This window comes from Trachypithecus francoisi, unplaced genomic scaffold, assembly GCF_009764315.1.
Source record: "Trachypithecus francoisi isolate TF-2019V2 unplaced genomic scaffold, Tfra_2.0 Lachesis_group16, whole genome shotgun sequence".
Taxonomy (NCBI): Eukaryota; Metazoa; Chordata; class Mammalia; order Primates; family Cercopithecidae; genus Trachypithecus; species Trachypithecus francoisi.
In genome coordinates, this window is record NW_022681461.1 from 72883916 (window position 1) to 72889915 (window position 6000).

Genomic DNA, 6000 nt, shown 5'->3' on the forward strand with positions numbered 1-6000 from the left:
AAAAATGACAGGGGAGCCAGTTAACTTGAAATAGATCAGTAGAAATTTCCCAAACAAATGAGTAAAAAAAAAGGACTAAGAAGAAATGAACAGAACCTCAGTAACCTTTGGGACAATAACAAAATGTCTTACATAATTGTAGTTGAAATCCCATGAGGAGAGAATGGGACACACAACCTATTTTAAGATATAATGGCTGAAATGTCCCCAAATTTTGTGAATAATACAAATGTACAGATTTGAGAATCTCAGTGAATTCCAATCAGGATAAATGTGGAGAAAAAAAACAAACCCATAAGTCACATCCTGGTCAATCTTCTGAAACCCAAAGATAAAAAGAAAATCCTTGGGCTGGGTGCAGTGGCTCACACCTGTAATCCCAGCACTTTGGGAGACCAAGATGGGTGGATCACTTGAGCTCAGGAGTTCAAGACCAGCCTGGGCAACATGGTGAAAACCCATCTCTACCAAAAATACAAAAAAAATTACCCAGGCATGATGGTGCACACCTGTGGTTCCAGCTACTTGGGAGGCTGATGTGGGAGGATCACTTGAGCCTGGGAGGCAGGGGGTGCAGTGAGTCAAAATCACACCACTGCACTCCAGCCTGGATGACAGAGGGGGACCCCGTCTTAAAAGAAACCCACAAAATCCCCAAAGAAGATCATCAAGGACAGAGAAAAATTACACATTAAATGTATTTCAAAACACAAAAATGACTGGTGACTTACCATCAAAGACTACAAGGGCCAGAAGACAGTGTATCTGTATCTTTCTTATAGGAAGAAAACAAAACTGAATTCAAAAACCTTCACGCTCAAAATCTATATCCAGCAAAAAGTATTCTTCATGAATGACAGTGAAATAATCACATTTTTCAGATAAAAGAAAACTAAAACAGTGTATCCCCAGAGAACTCTATAATTCTTCAAGTTGAAAGGAAATCATAGTAAGTGGAACCCCAGAAAGCAATGATGAGTATCAGAAAAGGTAAATGTGTTGATAAATATAAAAGACTGGTTTTTGTTTTTAAATTCTTTAAAATACTTAGGATTATTTATAACAAAACTTATTATCTTATATGGAATGTAAGGTATTTAAATACAATACATATGACAAATTTACATAAAGGAGGGCATACCTATATTATAGCAAGTTTATAATAAATTTCATGTGATATGGTATAATATTAATTTCAAATAGACTGTGAAAGCCAAGGATGTATAAAGCAATCTATAGAGAAACCACTAAGGAGTAATGCAAAGAGGTATAGCCCAAACACAACAAATAAAATAAACCTCTACAAATATTCAAAAGTTCCTAATGGAAGTATGAAGAGAGATACAGAGGAACAAAATCTAAGGGGACAAACATACAAATAATAAGATGTTAGAGCTAAATCCAACCCTAACAATAATTACATTAAAAGTTAATGGACTAAACATTTCAATTAAAAGACAAAAATTTTCCCAATGTCTAAGAAAGTGAGACCTAATCTCTACAACGTCCAGACTTTAACTAAAAACCACAGATATGTTAAAAGTAAATGAATTTAAAAAGATATACCATAGAAATAGTAAGCATAAGATGTCTGAAATGTCTATATTCATATCAGACAAAACAGATTTCTTGATAATTAGTATGAGCAGAGATAAAGAGGAACATTTTAAAAAGATAAAGGGATCAACTCAACAGAAAGACATAACATTCATAAGTGTCTATGCACCTAAACAGAGCTCCAAAGTACATGAAGCAGATATTGGAAGAATTAAAGGGAGATACCAACAATTCCACAGTCATAATTGGAGATTTTAATATCCCTCTTTAAGAAATTGATAGAACAGTTAGAAAAATCAGTAAGGACAATGATTATCTGAAGAATGCTATCAACAACCTTGATCTTGACCTAATTGATGTTTATAGAACCTGCAACTGCAGAATATACCTTTTTTTCCAAGTGCTCAGGGCATGTGCACTAAGATAGGAAATACGCTGGGGCACAAGACAAGTCTCAATATATTTAAAATAATTGGAATCATACAGAGTATGTTATCTGAGCACAATAAAATTGTGTTTGAGTTCCCTGGAGGCAGGTGTTGAAATGGAGTTTGTCTTACTACTTTTTGTGTTGCTGTAAAAGAATGCCTGAGACTGGGTATATAGAAAGAAAAGAACTTATAAAGAGAAGTTTATTTAACTCACAGTTCTGCCGGCTAAGCAGTTCAAGGACGTGGGCCTGGCTTCTGGCAAGTGCTTTTGTGCCGTGTCACAACATGGCAGAGAAAGTCAAAGGAGAAGTGCATACATGAAAGGGGGAAAACCTGAGGGGTGTGCTGGCTTTAAAACAACCCACTCTCATGGGAACTAATTCATTGCTGTGAGACCTAATCCAATCTCATGAGAGTGAGGACTCACCACTTTGAGAACAGCACCAAACCATTCATGAGGGATCCACCCCCCATAACCTATACAACTACTATTCTAGCCTGCATCTCTCAACACCACAACATTGAGAATCAAATGTCACCATGAGTTTTGGTGGGGACAAACAATATCCAAATCATAACAGAGTTGGAGGTATCAGATATTTATTAGAGATCAACACCCATGAAAGGAAAGGAGGAAAAGAGGACTGGGCAGAAGAAGAAGTTGAAATATCATTGCAAGCCTAACAAAACCTTGCCAACCTGGAGAGGAGCTCTGCAGTAAATATTTCCCCCAGCTGACTGTCCTGCCTTGAGTCTTTATACTTCCACGTTGCTCATTCACAAGATGTAGGCTGTCTTGCAAAGGTCATGACTTTAGATAGGGGAGCTCTCTGTAGATGAGGCCCACCCTGAAGTAGCTGATAGCTAGAAGTTGTCTTCTCATGGCACTCCTCTCATCTAGGCAACAAGTCCTTCCTTAAAGGAGAATCTGGGCAACTGTGTCTATTACAGTCCATTCCTTGCTCGGCTCAGATATAATTATCCATATATATCTGAGAAGTACTTCCTCCAGGATTTCGGTATGCCTCTATGCCTGAGGAGGAATTAGAAAAGGGAGATTAGTGGGATGAACCATGGCCCCTGCTGCTACACTGATCTCAGGGTCACAATAGGTAACTCATCATCTCCCTTCTTCATTATTCATTCTCAGCTATCAACTCTGCTGACCTGAGACATTGGTCATTATGCCCTTCTCAGTTCAGAACTGCTGGGCCAGTGCATTCATATCACAATTAGACAAGAGATACTAATATAATCACTAGGTTTCACATGTTTTTTTCCCTGCCCACATTGTGCGATAGCAACCCATTTCCTACTGATATCAGTGTTATTTACCTGTACCCAGATAGTGACTCCTCCTCTTTCCTTCTGGTCCCTGAACACAAAGAGTTCAAAGTATCCAGGGAGTAGCCAGAGTTTATAATTTACTGAGACTAAAAATGTGTCCTCTGGTGAAAATGTACCCCCTTTAGGGAGTAGTACCTCTTACTAGAATTGGCATTGGCAGTGATGGTAAGTAGGCTCCACTCCCACTTTCATCTCTTGGTTAGTGGACTGATGTATTCTTCCCAGTGGATGCATACCACCATATAAAGTTAATGCATACATTGTGCAGGAAGGTTTTTGAAGGGAAAAGAGAGATCAGACTGTTATTGTGTCTATGTAGAAAAGGAAGACATAAGAAACTCCACTTTGATCTGTACTAAGAAAATTGTTTTGCCTTGAAATGCTGTTAATCTGTAACTTTAGCCCCGACCCTGTGCTCACAGAAACATGTGCTGTATGGAATCAAGGTTTAAGGGATCTAGGGCTGTGTAGGATGTGCCTTGTTAACAATATGTTTACAGGCAGTATGCTTGGTAAAAGTCATCGCCATTCTCCATTCTCGATTAACCAGGGGCACAATGCACTGTGGAAAGCCTCAGGGACCGCTGCCCAAGAAAGCCTGGGTATTGTCCAAAGTTTCCCCCTAGTGAGACAGCCTGAGATATGGCCTCGTGGGAAGGGAAAGACCTGACCGTCCCCCAGCCCGACACCCGTAAAGGGTCTGTGCTGAGGAGGATTAGTAAAAGAGGAAGGCCTCTGTCTCCTGCATGTCCCTGGGAATGCAATGTCTCGGTGTAAAACCCGATCGTACATTCATTCTATTCTGAGATAGGAGAAAACCACCCTGTGGCTGGAGGCGAGATATGCTGGTGGCAATGCTGCTCTGTTACTCTTTGCTACACTGAGATGTTTGGGTGGAGAGAAGCATAAATCTGGCCAACGTGCACATCAAGGCACAGTACCTTCCCTTGAACTTATTTGTGACACAGATTCCTTTGCTCACATGTTTTCCTGCTGACCTTCTCCCCACTATCACCCTGTCCTCCTGCTGCATTCCCCTTGCCGAGATAGTGAAAACAGTAATCAATAAATACTGAGGGAACTCAGAGACCGGTGCTGGTGCGGGTCCTCTGTATGCTGAGCGCCAGTCCCCTGGGCCCACTGTTCTTTCTCTATACTTTGTCTCTGGGTCTTATTTCTTTTCTCAGTCTCTCATCCTACCTGATGAGAAATACCCACAGGTGTGGAGGGGCCGGCCCCCTTCAGGTTTTCACCCCAGCTTAATAGAATATTGCCTCCAAGCTCCAGAAGGGTCTTCAGGAGGCTTCTCAAACACTCTTGGCAGTTTCTGGGTGCTCTAGTATGTGATATGACCAGTGGATCCCAAAATAGAGGGTTTATTTCTGTATCACCTGTGCTGTGAAGTAGGTTCCCTGGTTTATTCAAGGTTTTATGAGATCCTATGCTGGTGGACGTCCTTTGATGAAATTGTTGATGCCCCATGTGGGCAGGCAAGGTAAACCAAACCAACACCTGGAATATATGTTCCTTTTAGTGAGAACAACCCACTGTCCCTTTCATGGTAGAAGGGACCAAATGTAGTCAACTGGCAATCAAGTGGTTGACTGGTGTTATTGAGGCGTGATGTCATATTAAGAGCTCAGTGTTCCTCTCTGTTGTGGGCAGATTAGATATTCAGCAGCTCCATTAGCCTGGCCATCTTTGGTAAGTGGAAGCTAATGGATTGGGGCCCATGAATAACTTTTTGCTCTGCCACTGTGGCTCCTTTATTTTTGTGTCCATTGTACCAGCACTGTGGTTGCTGATGCCAGGGTCCAGCTAACAATCCACTGGCCGGGTCATTTTGTCTACTTGATTGTTTAATGACCCTTCCAAAGTACATGTTCTATGGTGGGTATCAACACATGAAAGGTTCTTTAAACTTTGTGTCCACCCCCATTTGTTCATCTACATGCAAATCCACATTCAGCTCTTGTTTCTGCTATTTCACCATTTTTCTTTCCTGACCAGAGAGATGGGCCACTTGTCACTGCTTATGAGTCTCTATATACTCTAGCTTTGGGCACTTCTCTTTCCACACAAAGTGTATGATCAGATATACCACCTAAAACTGTGCATTGGGATGATTTGTCACAATTTGAGGGTGATCTTTCAGAGCCATTCATGAGTGAGGCTGTAGTGCAGCTGCCAATCATTTTGGCTTCATATAACAAACCAATTATAGCTGGGTTTTTTTTTTTTTTTTTTTTTTTAAAAGGAACGCTTCACGAATTTGCGTGTCATCCTTGCGCAGGGGCCATGCTAATCTTCTCTGTATCGTTCCAATTTTAGTATATGTGCTGCCGAAGCGAGCACTATAGCTGGTTTTATAGAACCCTTTATACTGTTGTGGATAGGAGCTAATAAGGAAGTGCTGATGTAACAGTGGTGGATGCCACGCGCTTGCTTATGTCTGCTGTTCTTCAATGTACCATTTCCATCTTTCAATGGATTTTTATTTTTATCGAGCCTGCTGATGATTATTTGATGGGTTTCACCGATTTGACCTCATAATAGACAGTTCTCATGGGGTAGTCATTTGGTGTCCATGGTCACACATTCCATCTTTGCTAGGGTGCAATAGCATGCCAGGATATATTTTACAAAAGCATACAATTCCCCACTG

At 40.9% G+C, this 6000-nt stretch overlaps 1 non-coding gene across 1 annotated transcript; it reads right to left on the reverse strand.

Annotated features, from left to right (window-relative positions):
• Positions 1-5587: 5587 nt before the first annotated feature.
• LOC117099544 lies at positions 5588-5690 on the reverse strand. The gene has a single exon (XR_004443869.1). It is a non-coding gene; the product is annotated as a U6 spliceosomal RNA (small nuclear RNA).
• Between the last annotated feature and the right edge of the window lie 310 nt (positions 5691-6000).